Source organism: Scylla paramamosain, chromosome 8, assembly GCF_035594125.1.
Source record: "Scylla paramamosain isolate STU-SP2022 chromosome 8, ASM3559412v1, whole genome shotgun sequence".
NCBI lineage: Eukaryota > Metazoa > Arthropoda > Malacostraca > Decapoda > Portunidae > Scylla > Scylla paramamosain.
Window position 1 is genome coordinate 16,306,945 of NC_087158.1, and position 20,095 is coordinate 16,327,039.

The 20,095-nt window shown below is 38.4% G+C and overlaps 1 long non-coding RNA gene and 2 other non-coding genes across 4 annotated transcripts in view; all 3 read left to right on the plus strand.

Moving 5' to 3' along the window:
- The window catches only part of LOC135102864 (uncharacterized), a 107,950-nt gene that overhangs the window by 26,285 nt on the left and 61,570 nt on the right, over nt 1–20,095 (plus strand). For both annotated transcript variants that reach the window (XR_010269808.1, XR_010269809.1), the window contains one exon: nt 19,578–19,631. This is a non-coding gene — a long non-coding RNA (uncharacterized LOC135102864). The remainder of the gene's footprint in view (nt 1–19,577; nt 19,632–20,095) is intronic.
- Nucleotides 8,162–8,243, plus strand: Trnal-aag (transfer RNA leucine (anticodon AAG)). Its single transcript has one exon. It is a non-coding gene; the product is annotated as a tRNA-Leu (tRNA).
- On the plus strand, nt 11,168–11,240 carry Trnav-cac (transfer RNA valine (anticodon CAC)). The gene has a single exon. It is a non-coding gene; the product is annotated as a tRNA-Val (tRNA).

Sequence of the window (20,095 nt, forward strand, 5' to 3'; positions counted from 1 at the left end):
TGGTTTTCTTTTCCCTTTCTTGCATCTATCTCCCAATGTTTATTAATCTCTCATTTTTTTTTTTTATTAATTCTCTTCCATTTGTTTATTTATTCTTGCCTTCCCCCCTCTCACTCTCACTCCCTCTCTCTCTCTTTCTCTCTCTCTCTCTCTCACTCTCTCTCGGAAGACTCAGGAACTTAAGGGTTGTGTCAAAAATTTCCTCTTCTTCCTCCTCCTCCTCCTCCTCCTCCTCCTCCTCCTCCTCCTCCTCCTCCAATGACGCTTAATATAACTTTTCCAATCACTTGAACGCTTGGGACTTCGCGAATTTTTTTGTCGCCGCTCGGCATGTGAGGCGCGCGGGACCTTTCTGAAATCCGTCCCGACTCCCGCGCCGGATGTGGAATGCGCCAGATTAAAATGAACGGGAAACTCACTCTCTCTCTCTCTCTCTCTCTCTCTCTCTCTCTCTCTCTCTCTCCTCTCTCTCTCTCTCTCTCTGTTTTTCCAATTTTGCTGTACATCGGTCTCATTATCTTCCTCTTAATTATTCCAAGGTTTTTTTTTATATCTTTTTTTTTTCCCCAGTTTGCATGTTCGATTTTTTTTTGTGTGTGTGTGTGCGCGCGCGCGCGGTTAGTTCTGGTCTTTTTATTTTTGTGGTTTCAGATGATCAGATGTTTTTTCTTTCAGTTTTGTGTGTGTGTGTGTGTGTGTATGTGTGTGTGTGTGATTGTGTTTTTTGTTTTCATTTTTTTTTATCTTCTGTCATTATAAAGTTCTGGGTTGTTTTTTTTTCCTTTTTTCTGTGAATTCCTGTCGTTTTTATTGTTTCTCCTTTTTATCCTCGTCTCTTTCTTTGTCATTATGAATTTTTCGTTCCCTTTCTTTGTCTGATTTTTTTTTTTTTCAGTTTCTGTTTTTCACTTAGTGCTTTTCTGTCTTTCAATCAGTCTCTCTCTCTCTCTCTCTCTCTCTCTCTCTCTCTCTCATCTCTCTCTCTCTCTCTCTCTCTCTCTCTCTCTCTCTCTCTCTCTCCCAGCTTATTTGCAGCTTATGATGAGAAAAAACAGCAAAGGAAAGACATGATGGACCTTACTGTCAATAATTTCTTTTCTTAATTAATTCCAGGATAGTCAAGAAAATCATGTAACAAAAAAGAAATATATGAATAATTTTCCTAGCTTATTTGCAGCTTACGGTAAAAAAAAAGTAGACCAGAAATATTTACAGCTAAACACCAGTATAATTTTCTTTGTTTTCGTAATAGCGGATTTAGCTCAAATAAAAACGAGAATAGAACATTAAAAAGACTGCAAATCTTGTATAAACAGGTACAGAAACCTCAATAATAGAGTATAACTTTCCTCTGCTGAAATGTTTGAAGGCACATAATTTGTCTTGTGTGTAAAAAGCAAAGCCGAGTGACTGAGTGCACAGCCTGAGGGGACCCGGTGGTGGGTGGGTTCCTGTGTATAAGAGAGAAGTTCATTGATTGATTTTTACGCAAGATAAGAGGCGAGTGTGACTTATGACACCTTCAAGGGGGAGAGAGAGAGAGAGAGAGAGAGAGAGAGAGAGAGAGAGAGAGAGAGAGAGAGAGAGAGAGAGAGAGAGAGAGAGAGAGAGAGAGAGAATTTACAATTTTCTCATATATATATATATATATATATATATATATATATATATATATATATATATATATATATATATATATATATATATATATATATATATATATATATATGGTGTCCTTTTTTTCCCTTTCTCCCCCATCACCACCATCCCCTCCACCGATTCTTTTTCCTGTTTATCCTTTCCTTTTCTTTTACTACAATCACCTCCTCCTCCTCCTCCTCCTCCTCCTCTTCTGTTATACAACCTATTGCGCCATTTATTCTGTCCTTCCCTTCCTTGCTCCCCCTCCCCACCTCCTCCTCCGCCTTCTCAAGTCTCATATCAGTTGCAGCTCGCCCATAAAAATTCCGTGACGATGAAGGGAAGGAATGGGGGCTCGTATTTCCAGTGGTCCGGTCATATTACGCCTCCTACTGCCCTGCTTCGCTTCCATACGTGGGTTGTTCTGACGCGGCTTTCCTTCTGCGTCTTGGTGTTTTGGGATAACTTCCATACTTGTCATGCTTCCTTCAGACTCTTGGTGTACTAATTTCACTGTTGTCTTTTCATTTACGGAGGCCTTATCCGTCCATGTGTGGGGTACACTACCTATATGGGTGGATTCCATTTACACTATCATTTTGAACAAGATGGGATCAGAAGCATTTTTATGAGATCCTCTCTTCTACCTGACTGTTGGCAGCCTCTCTCTCATCGCCGCAGTGTTGCATCTCTTGCTATCTTTTTTTTTTTTCTTTTCACGGTAACTGCATATCTCCCCTCTTCCCAAGGCCTTGCTGCACAAGACTTTTGTACTTTCTCACCCCTGTTCTGTCCACATCTGTAATGCAGTCTTATATTTCTTTTTTTCTGGTAATTCTTTTTTGGTATTTTCCCTTGTTATAGCTTGAGCTTTTTCAAGAGGGAGATCTCAAGGCACTTAACCTCCAACTTTGGATTTGCTGATGGTTTGTGTGGGTTTTTTTTTTTCCAGGGAGTGGCACCATCAATGAGTCTTGCTTTTCTTCCTTTTTGTTGTGTCAGAACAGCGCCATACGTACTTTTCTGGGTCAGTGTAGTCAGTAACGCCTTACTTGCAATTAGTGTATTCAAGTCCCAGCCCGCTTAATTTGTAGTCTTTATCTTTTTATTATCCTTCTAAATTTGAATTATTTTTTTTACTTTTACCTTCGCTAGCCAGTGTTCCTCTTACATAAAAAAAAAAAAAAGTCATTTGTAAATAAGGAATAGCGGGGCTGGTTCTCTTCGAGCTTACTGCTGTTCGTTCAGAGGGCGAGGGAATGGAGTGAGTGAGAGAGGGAGGGAGGGAGGAAGCGTGTGTGTTTGCGGGTTATTAAGGGTGGATGTGAAGGAGGAGTGGGTTTCTGTAGTGTCGGGTGTGTGTTGGTGAGTGAGTGTGAGACGGTGAAAGGGATTGTGTGAGAAGTACTGGAGGGAGTTTGGAGTAGGTTGGTAATAGTTCTGAGAGAGAGAGAGAGAGAGAGAGAGAGAGAGAGAGAGAGAGAGAAGAGAGAGAGAGAGAGAGAGAGAGAGAGAGAGAGAGAGTACTGCTTGCACAACCCAAACAATCTTACGTATTTTTTTATGCGTTTTTTTTTATTCCACCTGGCGATCCTCATCCTTCTTCTCCCTCCAATAAATAAATAAGTAAATAAAGTAAAAATATTTATCACTCAAAAAATTTCAAGCCCTCAAATTAGAGTTAAACAAATGAGCAGATCCAAGAGCTGCCGGCGCCTTTCCAAACCACGCCAATTAATACCGTCATTATTTTCCCAAACCATTATGTTTCCCATCAAAAGGGCAATAGAGGCTCACGTTCTCTCTCTCTCTCTCTCTCTCTCTCTCTCTCTCTCTCTCTCTCTCTCTCTCTCTCTCTCTCTCTCTCTCTCTTTCCACGCCATTACATGCATCTGTTCATTTTGTTTATTTAGTCCAATTACCTAGTCTATTTATTCACTTTGGTTTTCTTTTACCTGTATCTTAATCTCATTTCAAAGCATTTCCCACCGCCTGTTGCCTTCATTAAGACACTTCCCACACGCTCTTCACATCAACACACATCAATAATTATCTGAAGCAGGCTCGTATGTAAAAAAAAACAAAAAAAGAATAAATAAAATCACTTCTTGAAAAGTTACCCGTGCAACTGACCTAATTAGTGGAATGGAAAGGAAACGGAATCATGACCTCGTTTTTCTTCACATTTGGTGGATAGATAAGCAGGTGCAGCGCCCCCACCCTCCCAACTCCTTCCTCTCCCATCTGTTCCTCCCTACTCCCCGTCCTTTTCCTTTTGTCCTTTAGTGTTTTCCTCTGTCTCACTCTCCCCCCACCCGGTGTCTCCTCTCAGTGTGTATACTCCCGTTCAACTTTGCCTTCCCCCCTTGTCTTCTTGCTTCCTCCTCCTCCCGCCCCCTCCCTCCATTAAAAAGGCTTAATGTGCAGGAAGTAAAGAGGTGGAGAAATGCAAGGAGAGGAAGGTGAAAACAGTCTTTATTCGATGCTTTATTCCGTCTTTTTATGGGAGGTGATTTGAATAAGAAAAGACACAAAAGAACGTGGATCGCATTGAAAGCAAGGAACGAGACCATGACATGGTTCTGGCGGCGCCGCTGCTGATCAGGTTAAAGTTGCAAATGACTGCACGAGAACTCCAAGTTATGAGAGCGAGAATGAAAATGTTACATACCTTGGAAAATAATTGAAGCTATGTTTTCGTAGCCACACCTTCCTGGCAATAGTTTGGGAAACGTACATGAACGAAAGAGGCGATGAAATCCTATGAAGACAGAAATGACAAAAGACAAAGAATAATAAGAAAAAAATATTAATCAATTAAAAATTTAAATGCTTTTATAGTACAACGAGTGCAGTAGTACCTTAACTAAAGTAAGGAGATTTTTATAAAATAGATATTGAAAATAAATAAAAAAAAGTAAGAGATGAAAACTTAGTAATGCTGTCACTTAAAATGATGAACGGCAGAAATAAAGCCACGTCCAGAAGACAGCATATTACTTAAATGTTAGAAAAAATCACGATTATGAGAGCAAAATGAGACGATTAAAAAAACCCAGAAAACAGGAATGCAAATTATAGAATTAGTCACAGACAACAAATGAATGTATTAGATTTACTAGAGGAACGAAACACAATGAATCATGAAGGACTTAAGAACTAACTAACACGCAAAATATAGAGCACAGATTCCAGATACTACCAAATCAGCAAGAACAAAGGAACATACTTAGATTACAGGTAACAAGAAGGTGGGAGGGAACTTTAGAGAAGAAGTTAGAGAGGGAAACCATCAACTAATCATGACATCTTTGGGAGAGCAATTATCAAGAAGTTTGGATCATAAATTGCAGGTACGAAGGAGAGGAAGTGATGAGTGAGTGAGAGGAAAGGAGGGAGGAAGCGAGAGAAGGAAGGAAGAAAGTTTGGCACAAGGATAAAGAGAGAGTGAGAGGAAGTGTGATGTATCTCTACCTGATCGACTCCTGAAGTGAACCTAGTCAGGCGGGGGTAGTGGGAGGAGCTAAGAGGAGTGAGAATAAGGAGGGGAACTGGTGAGGGAGGGATGGGATGAGGAGCAGCGGCGGAGTACCCTGTAATGGTCGTGAGGAGAAGGTGGAGGAGTGGAGTGAAAAAGTGTTTTGGAATGATGGTGATGGGGTGGTGGTGTGGTGAGAGGAAGTGGTGGAGTGGTCTGGAGTGGCGGTGACAATGGAAGGAAGGGGAGTGGAGGACTACCTTTTTCTTGTTCATCATCATCATGGTCGGTTTAGTTCCGATAAGTAATTAAAAGCTTAAAATACTACTTATTTTAATGATTAAATTACACACACACACACACACACATTTTGCTACATAAAAAAAAAAAAAAACACTCCATAATTATTAAGTGGTATTTCATGTTCTCCCTGACCTATATCCCTTTTAATTTCACCCCCACTTGCATATTTCTCCCTTCTATTGCGCCTTCCCTCCTCCCTCCCTCCCTCCCTCCATCAACATCAATTAACAGGTAACTACTCAACGAAGAAACACACACACGCACGCACACACACACACACACACACACACACACACAGACACACACACACAGACACACACACACCTACCTGAGTTTCATCATCTAACCCTCAGGAAAATATTGATTCATGCACAAATTTACCTGGAAAGTCAATTCCTGTCTTGATTAATTACGCAAGCTTCGCAAGATGCAAATGAAACGAGTATTATTTTCTCCTTTTCGCTTTTTCTTTATTATTATTATTATTATTATTATTATTATTATCATTATTATTATTATTATTATTATTATTATCATCATTATTCAATTTATTTGTTATGAGTTTATTCACTATTATTCTGTTCACTTTTTTCTTCTCTCGATGAGCATATGATTATTGATTTGGCTTTCCCCCTCCCTATTTTTTTTTTTTTTTTACTTTTTACCCCTGCTTTCTTTTTTGTGTATTATTTTCATGATATTTACTTGTTTGTTTCTTGTTTTTGTTCTTGTTTTTTTTTATACAATTTACTTTCTTTACCTTACTTTACTTTACTTTTTCTTTCTTTATTTGCTCTCACTTCCTACGCTGTCTTTCCATATATGATTATTTGCATCTTTAAATTTTCTTATCTATTTTTGTTTCGCCATTCGTCATTTCTTAGTCTCCTTTGTCTTTTCGTTCTATTTTCTCTTATACGCGCGCTCATTGGTACTTTTTGATAATTTTTTATTTATTTTTCCCTCATCTACTCTTTCTCATTCCTTAAAGAACACTTCTAGAATTTTTCTTATTTCCTTCCTTTCTTTTTCCCTCCTTTCATTCCACTTTCTCCTATTATTTTTTTTTCTTTCTCGTTCCTCTCGCCACAACTACGTATTCCTACCCTTCCTTCCCCCCCCCCCTGCCCTCTTCTCATTCCTTCCTCCCGCCATTCTTTTATTCTTTCCTTCTTTTCTTCTTTCATATTACCTAATTACCTTCCTCTTCTTTCCTCCCTCCCTCCCTCCCTTCCCTCTCTCCCCTCCCTCCCCTCCCTCCCTTCCTTCCTTACTTACTTTTTTCCTTCATTCCTCCATCTTCCTTTCCCTCTATCTCTTCCTCCCTTTCTTCCCTCCCTCCTCTCCTCTGAGCTACACCCAATTAAAGCTTGAGTAGTCAACCTATTTGTGTGTGTGTGTGTGTGTGTGTGTGTGTGTGTGTTTGAGTGTTGTGTTGTGATAATTGCCAACCTGTAAAATGTGTTGCTATAATTAGACTCAAATTCTCTCCATCTCCTATACCTTGTATTGTCCTTCTTCTCTTCCCACGTTCCTTCCTCTCTCCACCACCACCACCACCACCACTGTTCCTTCCTCTCCTTCCTCTCTCCCTTCCTCCCTCACGGTGGGTGGACTCGTAACTCACTGCCAACAAAAGGTGCCTCACTTTCTGCCCATTCTCTGCTCTTCATGCCCATTACCTCGCCTTTCTCTCTGTCTGTGCTCGCTAAGGCTTTTCTCCTGGTAATTAGCTTTTGATAGTAAGGTGGTGATGGTGCTGGTGGTGATGATACTATTGTTACTGCTATTGCTGCTGCTGCTACTACTACTACTACTACTACTACTACTACTACTACTACTAGTAGTAGTAGTACTACTACTACTACTAGTACTACTACTACTACTAGTACTACTACTACTACTAGTACTACTACTACTACTACTAGTACTACTACTACTACTAGTACTACTACTACTACTACTAGTACTACTACTACTACTAGTACTACTACTACTACTACTAGTACTACTACTACTACTAGTACTACTACTACTACTACTATACTACTACTACTACTATACTACTACTACTACTATACTACTACAACTACTACTACCCCTAATAATAATAATAATAATAATAATAATAATAATAATAATAATAATAATAATAATAATAATAATAATAGTAATGATAGTAATAATTCGATATAGGTAATGAGAAATATAAATAATGGTAATAAAATATACTTAAAGTATTATAATAAAAGTAGTAATTAAAACTATTAAGAATAATTAATGTTAACAATGAAGAGATACGATGATTACAAAAATCTCTCTCTCTCTCTCTCTCTCTCTCTCTCTCTCTCTCTCTCTCTCTCTCTCTCTCTCTCTCTCTCTCTCTCTCTCTCTCAGAATTTTCTCCTAGTACTCAGGTGATTTACGAGTTAATTAGCGCCGGTAAGATACGCTGCGCCACTCTGTCGTTGTCATTTAACATTCCTTTTATTTAAGTAAATGAATGTTCGCCAGGTATTCATTCATTTCACGCACTCCACCCACTCCACTCTTAACACACTCCACTCTAACCCACTTCATTCCATTCCATTCTCTTCTACACCCTACTCTGCTCCACTTCTCTCCACTCCAGTTCACCCCGGCTCCACTCCCACCACCACATTATTATTTTGTGGTCCCAATGACCTAATCTCCGTGTTTTTTTGCATCTATTATGTGGGGGTGCGTTTTAATATCATCGGTAGCGTGGCCGAGCGGTCTAAGGCGCTGGTTTAAGGCACCAGTCTCTTCGGAGGCGTGGGTTCGAATCCCACCGCTGCCAGATTGCTTTTTGTTTACGGCGCGTTGGTATTGTGGTGGTGGTGGTTGTTGTTGTTGTTGTTGTTGTTGGTGGTGGTGGTGGCGATACAGTTTTGAAGGAAATGTTAGTGTGTCTCGTTTTCAGGAGCAGACAGAGGATTGCATGGTGAGGTAAGGAAAATAATATAATCTGGTAAATCTTGATCCTAAGTAAAAGCGAAAAAGGGAAATGAAAAGCATCTCGAGGGAAATTCTAGTGTGGTCCTTTTTTATTTTTTATTCATTAGAAGTAAATAAACAGAACTGCATAATGAAACAAGGAAAAGTCTTGAAGCTATTTGTACCTTAAACATTAGACAACAGAAAGGAAAGGGACAAAAGCAGTACAAAAAAAAAAAAAAAAAAACAGGAAGATTACTTTATATTTTGAGTTGCCTTAATTCTACACTCCTGAAAGATTCCAAATCACAGGAACGAAAGAGGCCAAACTGAACAAAGCAAGTTCGTTACTTTGTTACTCCTCCGTTTGTTACTCCGTACGTTTGTTCTCTATTATTAATTGCCTCCTAGTGCCATGGCGGTGCAGTTCTTTCGTATCCCAAGATTAGTTGAGCTTAGTTTTGTCCCTGAGCGGTTTTGATTTTTCTTGGGAACATTCCACGTCGCAGTAAGGCAAGGTAATACAACAAAGCAAGATGGTGTTTCTTCTGAGTGTTGTGTGGCGACCTGGTAGAATGGAGTGCAGTTCTCGGGTGTCCTAGTGTGTATATATTTGTAGAATTCTTGTGAGATTGTACGTGTTTGTATGTAGTTCTGCGTATGTACGTCTTAGGTTCCATATTTTTCCCCTCTTTAATTAATTTAGTGCGAATCTTTGTTATAATTACTTTACTGTTGAATCTATGTATACCGGCGTTCAGTTTTTATACAGATTTCTCTATTCAATTTATGTGAGTCGCTATTGATATCACTGTTGTCGTTTGAGTTCTGCCTTTTGCCGTAGATAATGAAAGAATCGTGGGTAAAAGACGAGTAATCTCATTTTTGTTTGTATGTAGGTCTGGGTATGCATAGATCTCGTGTTTCTGGTGTGTGTATTTCTTGAGTCCTGGTGGGATTCTGCGAGTATGAATATAGGCACGTGGTTCTGGGTATGTAGTTCTGAGTATGTAGTTTTGGGGATGTAGTTCTGCGTGTGTAGTTTTGGGTAAGTGGTTTTGGATATGTAGTTCTGGATGTGTAGTTTTAGAGTACAAAGAAGGAAATAAAGGAAGATGAGGTGCTAAATATTTCAGGAGATGAGTAACAACACAACGCTGGAACAAACTCAATTGGAACTTTTTTTTTTTTACTGAACTTTTACTTTCTGGAAAAAAGAAAATGGCAAGTTCACAAGTTTAATTTCCATTATGTTTTACCACTCCTTGTCTAACCTGCCTTGAACTTCAATATGACAACAATTCGCATCTCGATTCCTTCTCGTTGTCCTTTGCAAAATCATTAAATTTCAGTATCCATGGTTCGTAATTCTGACATCTTGTTAGCTGACTACACACTATTACGTTACATGTGTTTTTTCCCCACCCCCCCCTTTTTTTTTTTTATCGCTTAACAGTAATTTAAACTCTCATCTGACCTTATTTTCCATTAAAGCTAAAAAGGGCCCCAAATTTTCGTGTAGATTCTAACAAGTGCATTCCTTCCCTCCTCTCTTCGGTATTTTTTCTTTGTTACTCGTAATAGTGGAAGTTTTTACATGAATCCTAATTTAAACACTCATTTGACTTTATTCCTTTCTCATAACAACGCAGGGAAGGAAAAAAACAACTTGGCGAAACTCATAATTTAGTTGGATGTTTTTTTTTTCGCTTTTGTGTTACTTGTTATAAATGAGAGAGACAGAGAGAGAGAGAGAGAGAGAGAGAGAGAGAGAGAGAGAGAGAGGGAGAGAGAAACTTGAGTCCTGCAGTGGCCGTAAATTAAACCACACACAACTTTATTTTCCATTATAACTACCGAACAGAAAACCAGGAGAGGAGGAAGAACGTGTGTGTGTGTGTGTGTGTGTGTGTGTGTGTGTGTGTGTGTGTGTGTGTGTGTATTAGGGTCATAATTTACGTGTAGGCGCTTTGCTTTTGTTTCCTGGGTTATAAATGCGTAGGAAGGGTGGGATGGTAGGAGTGGGAGGCGTGAATAAGGGAGCAGGATGGATGGCAGACTGCAACTCAGGTGGAGGCGCAGGAAACAAAGACGAATCGCAATGCACCTCGACCCTTTTATTGAGCAGCGGCTGAAGGGGATCCCGCGCCGCGCTGCTGAAGGATCGAAGGCCGCTGCGGGGTTGTCGCTTCATGTGTTCCTATTTTTTTCTGTTTTTCTTTTACATTTTTTTTTCTTTCGTGTGCATGTGTGTGTGTTTTGATTTTTTGTATTGGTATTTTGACTTAATTTTTTTTTATTTGTGTGTGTGTGTGTGTGTGTGTGTGTGTGTGTGTGTGTGTGTGTGTGTGTGTGTTTTGCAACGTTTTATTTGTTTTAGTTTCATTTGGGGAAAATGTTTTTTCTTTATTAATGTTCCTACGTCCCTTTTTGACTTATTGCTGTTGTTTATTTATTTATCTTTTTTTGACAGTTTTATTCTATTTTATATTAGTTTTATTGTTTCATTCATTTTCTATGATTTTATTGATTTATTCATTATTTTAGTGTAGTTGGTATTTCCATTAATGATAATCACGTGTTTTGTGTCACTTCATTGATTTGCTATTTGCGCAATTTTTTGGTCCTCTGTATAATGTTATCGGTTTAATTTATGTTGTGACTATCTTTTCCTCTACCGGACTCCTGAATGACATGTTAATTACGATGTGACTTTATTTGTTCATATTTATTTATCTATCTATTTAAATGTTCTTTTTTATTCACTTACTAATCTACTTCTTTCACGTTTTCGTAGTGTAGTGGTTATCACGTGCGCCTCACACGCGCAAGGTCCCCGGTTCGATCCCGGGCGAAAACAAGAGTAATTTTATGGTGAAGAGTAATTTTGTGGTGAAGTGCGGTAGACCATGAGACTGTCTATCCTTTCCCACCGCGGACTGATGAGGCCAAAAGAGTGTGAATGATATATGTGTGTGTGTGTGTGTGTGTGTGGTACCTTGTCTGGGCCACACTGTATGAGATTGCTGGTTTGGTATATAGCTAGATATATTTTCATTCATTTTCATTCATTTATTTATTTACATATTTATTTACTTCATTTTTAGGGAGGACGAATATTGTCACGAAAAGTAAAACGTGTGATGTGACAAAACGTAAAGAGAAAATTGAAAAAAGTCGGTCCTGGTGTTTGTGTGAATAGTAATATATATATATATATATATATATATATATATATATATATATATATATATATATATATATATATATATATATATATATATATATATATATATATATATATATATAATTGTGTGAAGAGACGAGCAGAGGAAGGCGGCGTGTGGGAGGCAAAAATCATAAAAGTGAAGTGTCGCCGCGAAAGAAGTGGTATATAAAGAAGAAAAAAAAACGCCATTAAGTGAAGGACAAAGTTATAAAGGAAACAAAAGCATGAAAATAAAAAGATGACTAGGTTTTTTTTCATATGTATATTCTTTATACAAAATACTAGTTGATTTTAGTGAATTATATATGTATTTTTTTCCTTTTCTGTGAATACTGAGAATACAGCGACTGTGTGTGTGTGTGTGTGTGTGTGTGTGTGTGTGTGTGTGTATGTGTTTGGGCACCATGCATTCTTAATATTCTCATTAACTTCAGGGTTCACACCATGAGAGAAAACGATTTTGTTAGGAAGGAAACCACAAAGAAGAAGAAGCAAGCGTGGGAAGAAGAGGAGGTGGAGATGAGGGTGGTGGTGCAGAAAGGTATAATATTACATTCATATATTTTTTTCTGTATAAATAAAGTAATATTGCCTTTGTTACCTTGACTCAAATTGTTAGTGGGAGCGTTTCATACCTGCCTGTGTTTGCTTTTTTTTTTTTTTCAAGGACACCTGGGTACGTTTCTTGTTCGAGTTTTGCATTTGTTTTCCATTTCTATTTTTCTATTTTCCATTTTTTCATTTATCTTTTTTTTTTTACTTCTTTGTGCGTGGACAGTTTATGGATGTTTTCTATTTTTTCTGGTTTTTATATATTTTTTTTTTCTGGATGTGTTTGCTATTTTCCATTTTCTTTTTCTATTTTCCATTTCCTATGATACGTGTCATTTTCGTGTGTGTCTTTCATTGCGTCTTCATTCTGAGGACGTCTTTATTAATCTTCTCCTCCTCCTCCTCCTCCTCCTCCTCCTCCTCCTCCTCTTCCTCTTCAGTTAATTAAACAGAAGCTTGCCCACCAACACGCACACGCACACAGACACACACACACACACACACACACACACACACACACACACACACACACACACACACACACACACACACACACACACACACACACACACACACTGTCCTTCCGCCTCCTCCATGTGACGGCAACATTACTACACTACGTTGTGACAATCCACCCGCGCAAGACAAAGAAAGAAACGCGTTTAACAAAGAAAAGCCACCATGAGAGAGAGAGAGAGAGAGAGAGAGAGAGAGAGAGAGAGAGAGAGAGAGAGAGAGAGAGAGAGAGAGAGAGAGAGAGAGAGAGAAAACATATGTAGCAATGATAGAAGCTCAAGTGAGGAAGTGTGGCATGACAATAACATAAAAGTGGCATAACAGTAACACAATAATTAGTAACACACAGTAACACACAGTAACACACAGTAACTAGTATGTCGCGTATGAACAAAGGAAACTACGTAGATGGATGAAGATAGATAAGGGAAATGAACTGGAATATGGAAAGAAATAACAGAAGACAGATGAGGGGAGAAGACTCGAATACAGATGAAAAGAAAAAGAAAACGAGAATACTGAGGAGGAAACTAGATGGAATAAGATGGAATATGGAAGGAAACTGAGATATGGAAAAGAAAAACATTAAAGAAAAATAGATGATAGAAGAAGAAAGACGGAAGAAGGAGGAAGAATTGAATATAGAAAAGGAAACTAGGTGACGACGGCAAAAGGACTACCGGATGATAACAAGACAGCGCTGCGTGTATGTATAACAAGTGTCGCGCCTCACCAACAAAGGAAGAACGCGTGACAAACAACAACGAGAGCGTTAAAGAGCAGCGTATAACGAATTAAAAGCCGTATAACAGTCATTAACGTGAGTCGCGTGCCACAAAAGCGAGTCGTTTACTTTGCCGCGAATAACGAAATACCGCGAATAACAAACGCACAAACTAACGACCATGTTCCGTGTTCTGTGCAAACCACCACCACCACCATCGTCGCCGCCGCCGCCGCCGCCGCCGCCGCTTGGTATGATGTACGGCTCCTTTTATGTGGCACCTCTTATGGTACGGCAAATATGTATAAATGTATGTAGTATATATGCATGTCAAAAGGATGCGTATGCGTGTGTGTGTGTGTGTATGTATGTGTGTGTGTGTAATCTTGCTCGTTCATGGCGCGCGTAACTCACAGGAAGGCTATAAAAATGGTGTGTTTGTATGAGGGTTTTGTGAAGACCTCTTGGCCCGAGCGGGAAAGGGAGGGGGATAAAAAGGAGTTATTGGAAGGGAGCGAAGTACTAGGGAAAATAATAATAACAATAATAATAAAAGAAAACGTAAAAATGGAAATTCTGGAACGCATGATATGAAATAAGGAAGAAATAACGAAGAACAGGAAAAATATAAAAGATATAACGAAACTGTATTGCAAGAAATGTGGGAAAAAGGAATGAGTTATTATGTATTTGTCTTTGAGAAAAATTGAAGCATGTGAGAACGGAGAAAATTACGAAGAGGCATTTTTCCTTCGAGGTATATTTTATTCATAGATTATATATTTGTCATTTTTAATAATTATCATGTTTACTTATTGAATGTATATATATTCAATGATTTATTTACTTTATCTCAATTATTTATTTATTTCCTGTGTGAGAAACCGGACACGTGTAAATAGTGAATATTCGCCTTGTATTGCTGTGTTCCCCGTGCCTCCCCTCCCTGCCTCATGTTCCCGCCTTCCCCCCAACCCTCGCCTGGAAAGTGTGGTGACGAGCTCCATTAACCCATATTTCCAAGGCTCCTTTTTAATAGGTTCCGAAAAGTGTGTGTGTGTGTGTGTGTGTGTTGCTAGTAATTGAAAGTGATGGAAACCAGCAGGGAGGCGGCGCGCTGTCAGCCTGACGTCCACAGTGGTGCGCGTTCGCTTACACACACACACACACACACATACAGAATCATAACCACACAGACAGACAGACAGGCAGACATATCTTCTTTTCATTCGATATTCTTGTGTAATCCTAAATATGATTTTGTCTTCCCTTTCTTTTTATACCTTTCCTTTTCGTTCATTTCTTTGCTATTGATTTATCTCCCTTTCATCCCTTCATCTTTTTTTTTCTTACTCTTATTTCTTCCTCTCATCCTCACAAGATCCCCACTCAGTTTCATTTCTTTCGTTCATTTTATCAGTGTCCTCTGTTATTTGTCTGGCTTTGTTATTTTAAAGTAGAGACATCCTCTGAGACTCCCCTAACTCTCTCTCTCTCTCTCTCTCTCTCTCTCTCTCTCTCTCTCTCTCTCTCTCTCTCTCTCTCTCTCTCTCTCTCTCTGGAAATAGCGATAAGAAAAGTGATGGATGTCAGGAGTTTAGATGGAGGTAAAAATGGTAAGTATTTTCCTGGAAATGGGAATGCGTAAAATATCATTAGTGTTTTCATGAATTCCATTGTTCCTCTCGTTCCAGTTTTCCGTACTTTCCTTCCTCTTTCTCGTCCTGGTAATCACAAAACGAGCTAATTTGTGGTAAGGACTAATTGTGCTTACATGTAACTTTTATACATTTTGTCTTTCGTGTTTTTTTTTTTTTTTGTGCGTGTGCTTGTGGATTTGCGATCGTCTCTCTCTCTCTCTCTCTCTCTCTCTCTCTCTCTCTCTCTCTCTCTCTCTCTCTCTCTCTCTCTCTCTCTCTCATGAGATTTGGCATTTACCAAGGTTTCTTTTCTTTTTATCACTCATCACTTTCATCATTATTTATTACTTTCATCATTTTCATCATTATATATCACTTTCATCACTTTCATCATTATATTATTATAAAACTTTACGGAATAAATGTATGAACCACACACACAGCATGGTAACGAATATATAATACGAATATTTTAATGCTGGGATGTTGAAAGTACAAAGGAACACAAATGAAGGACAAAAACCAGCATTGCAGACAAAATGATGGCTTGATAGGGTACGGTAGTTTTGAATGACGGGAAGGTTGTATCCAATTAAGAGATCAAAGGTGTGAGTCTTTGGATGGATGGATGGTTGTGTGAGTGATTAAGCGCGTAAGTGGATGAGTGTGTGAGTAGGTGAGTGGGTGGGTGAGTAGATGAACGGGTCTGTGGATGGATGAATGATTAGCTGCCTAAGTGGATGAGCGGGTGAGTGAATATGCGAGTGCGTAAGTGGATGAGTGTGTGTGTGTGTGTGTAGGTGAGTGTGTACGTAGTTGTTATTCTATCACCGCCACCACCACCACCACCACCTGCCTGTTTCCCTCCCTCACCGCCAGAGTAGGAGCTATAAATAGTCTCTCTCATCACTTATCCCCTCATCTCTACCAAAGCTCCTTCCCCTCCACCAGCTGTCTCGCCACCGCCTCCCTCTCGCCATTCATGACCCACTCAGCACTAACTTGTTTTTCTCCCCTCATCCCTCTGGTGCGAATGTATGGTGTTATTACTGCTTTTGTTGAACCTCTGTATACCAATGTCCAGTTTGTTGTCTAATTTCTCTTGATTTGTTTGATGTGAATCGTTACTAATAGACTGGTTGTTATTTGATCTCTGTGTATTGCTGTTTGTAGATTATGAAAGAGAACAGTCCTGGTTTGAAGTCTATTGATTTGTTTTTATTATTATTATTTTTTTTTAATATGTAACACAGATTGGCCAGGAAGGAAACAAAAATAAATATAACACGCACATAATGCTGTTTCCAAAAGGAATTTGAAGAACCGAGAGGGAAGTCAATTTATTAACTTTCTTCCACTGTGCTTTGTGTTTACTGTTAATCATTTACTTTGTTATTTATTTACTGTGGCATTTATTTACTTTCTGCTGACAGTCCGGTAACAAGACAGAGGACATGGTACGGAGGAATAGCGCTATGTAGACACACTGGAAGTGTATAAGTGTGGTTTGCTACTTGACTTGTAACGGTGCCTGCCAGGGGCGTGACCAGCCATTAAAAAGACCGGGGACTTTGTATTTCACTGACTGTCTATTGTCTTCGTATAAATACATTATTTCTGAGGCGAATAACTTAATTCTGCTCAAGATTTGCTGTATGTAATTCACTCTGTCATTTGCCTTTCTATAAACAAAGTAGACTGAGTTCAGTATCCCTAACCCCCTGCCGATACCCGCGCTGCTACGTGGCCCGTTTGTTGCCCTCACCTATTCCAGGGTGAATGTACTCAGATAACAGCACCACTGATGAGGAGTGAGATAAATTTGCTCGTCACACACAATGAGGGGAAATTAGGTAGACAGATAAGGTGATTGGATGGGGTTGATAACGCAATGGGGTGAATCAGTTAACATATGGAGCAGAATGACCTGAGTGGCTTGCTTAGAAAAGAAAAGACACCAAATCATATTCTGTTATTATTATTATTATTATTATTATTATTATTATTATTATTATTATTATTATTATTGCTATTATTGTTTATTATTATTATTTATTTAAGTACAAACAGCATTAAGTGAGAACAACAGTGATATGGAAAATTGATATTGGAATAGCTGAATAAGAAAAATTATTATACGATAACATATACATGATTACTTTAGTCAGTGTTATGAAGTATTATCAGGAAAAAAGGGCTAGTTATTATATGATAGTAACATAGACGAATGTACGTAACACGATCAATAAATAGCCGACTGATTTTTCGTATCAAGGACAATGATGAATACAGAAATGGGAGGAGAAAAACCCGCTGAATTTGCATCTCCCAAAAAGTTATTCATAGAGAAACTTCCAAAACGCTGGTCAGTTTTGTAAAGGAGGAGTCTTGATATGATAATAAGCAATGATTATAAATAAAAGTTAATAACATGATACATATTAATGAACTATAATAGAGGTAGGAGTCATACGATTTTAGGAACATTTTAGATAATTAATTGCAGTAGAATTTTATAGGGTAAAATAACAATACAGTGAAATAGACGCTAATGAGAATTATAACAAAACTGAGAGGAAGGCATTAGGCAGCAACCTGGGAGCACTGAGAAACACTTTAATTTCCAAACCAGAGATAAGAGAGATGTAGAAATAGCAAATGATAATAAAATAAGGAAAATGATCGTACGAGGAAGAGAATGGGAGGAGTGGGAGAGATAAAATTCGGCATACACACACACACACACACACACACACACACACACACACACACACACACACACACACACACACACACACACACACACACACAAAAAAAAAAAAAAAAAAAAAAGGCATTCAAATAAAAAAATGTAAAAATGCGTTGTTGCACACTATTTAGCTTTTTATATCCACTTTCTGTCTTTTGCGTAATTGGGAGAGGAAGTGGAAGTGGGGACAGGGTGAAGAGTAAAAATATAATAAAAGATTTAAAAACAAAGACAAAAGGAAAAGTAACTTCATCCTCTTTGTGTTCTCTGCGGGAAAAAAAAGTTTCAAAAGATGACTTGAAAAGGTTCTTCTTCCTTCTCCTCTTCTTTCTTCCTCTTGATCTGCAGTGTCCCCGTCAGCAGAAAAGAGGGAGAAAAGAAGAAAGAGGAACCTCGCCATCCCAACCTCCCAAGTTTTGCAGAAAAAAAAAAAATTACTGGAAATTGCATAAGGCAGGGAAGTGTGCGAGAGAGAGAGAGAGAGAGAGAGAGAGAGAGAGAGAGAGAGAGAGAGAGAGAGAGAGAGAGAGAGAGAGAGAGAGAGAGAGAGAGAGAGAGAGAGAGAGAGAGAGAATTTATCTTCATCATTTACTTTTATTTTTTGAGTTTTATTTCATTTTATGTGTTTCCTTTCCTTATTTTCCTTCCTCTCTTTGTTTTTTGTACCTTGTCTCATCTCGAATTCCTCCCTGTCCTCCACGCATCCTCGTCATACTTTTTCTACTTTCTTTTTATCTCCTCCTCCTCCTCCTCCTCACCAAACCGAGCCACTTGTGCCTTATTTCCTCTCCCCTCCTCCAGGGGCGCCTGACTTGACAATTGCTGCCAGCGTTCCTTTTTTTAATCTCTCTCTCTCTCTCTCTCTCTCTCTCTCTCTCTCTCTCTCTCTCTCTCTCTCTCTCTCTCTCTCTCTCTCTCTCTCTCTCTCTCTAATACTATACTGGGACCAACATTTTACTAAGTTATCGTGCTACATACAATATTTTTTTTATTTAGTGTATTTTTGCTGTGGCTTTGTCATATATTGGTTGTTTTTCTTTCTTCTTTTGGGAACACATTTGACCTGCTGCCATTTCACTCGTTGCTGTTGTGTTTAAGAAAATATTGAAAACAAATTCCGTAGACTTGCACTTATATCCTCTCATAAAACAAAATAGAAATTGGAAATATTAATAGAAAACGTAGAAAGATAGGAAAAAAAAAAAACATTACTTTAGTGAAATGTGATGTTGGTGAGCCAGAATATAAATTTAGAAAGGAAGAAATAACTCCCATGACGTATATGACAAAAGCTATAGGTATTTTCCTAGATGGTATTGACACTTTCATCTCGGTATATTTTTAAGGGTAACTGAGTCAGAGAGCGGAATAAAAAAAGAAGAAATTAGGAGAAAGCAAAAAATTTTTGTCCAGTTTTTAGCCTCTTTCAAAACTTCCCCACATTTTTAATTATGTAGCGTGGCGCATCTCTTTACCTTTACGCCAGATTATTAAGGCCAACTCGAATGAAATAAAAAGATAATAGAAAGAAAGAAATACCCTCCTGCTTTAGCCTCTGAAAACTAATATTACATAATTATGAGAGAATCGAGAATGCACAAGATAACGCTCCCACACAGAGACAGAAACAGACAGACATATGTGGTTTGTACATAACACAGATTTGAATATCCTTACTCTGGTGGACTTAGCGGGGATTACATGGCATTTCTTGTCCTCTCCCGCCGGCCTTCTTCCTGTTGTGTGGGGTGTTCTTATTTATTTACATTTTTCTCTTTATTTTCCAGGTGTGTGTCTGCGGGAGAGGCGCGCCAAGGGAGGGGTGGTGTGCCGGTGTGTGGGTGAGTGTGCTGCAGTATTTATTGTGTCTCGCTTTCTATTTATTCTGTTATGTATTCGCTTGACAATGTATACTGCTTGTTTTCTATGTTGATATTTCTTTTCGTCTGTGTTTAATTCTTTATTTTCTGGTGTGTAATTTTGTGCACTGTTGAGAGAGGACTTTGCGTATGTTATGTTTTTATTGTGGAGGAAATCAGTCACTTTTTATTTTTTTTCTGTTTTTTTCCTTTCTATACACATACATATTTTTTTCTATAGATTTTTTTTTTTTCGTCAGCTTGTAATTCTTATTTTTTTCAAGATAAATATGAGACCTTTCAAGGAAGATTGCTGCGAATGATATTTCTTTCAAGTCAATTATTACTTTTTTTTTTTTTTTTGCAGCTTTGTCCTTATTTTTGGAGGTATTACAGCTACGTTTTCTTTTAAGGGGAAGGGAGAGGTTATGCGCGGTACATTTTCC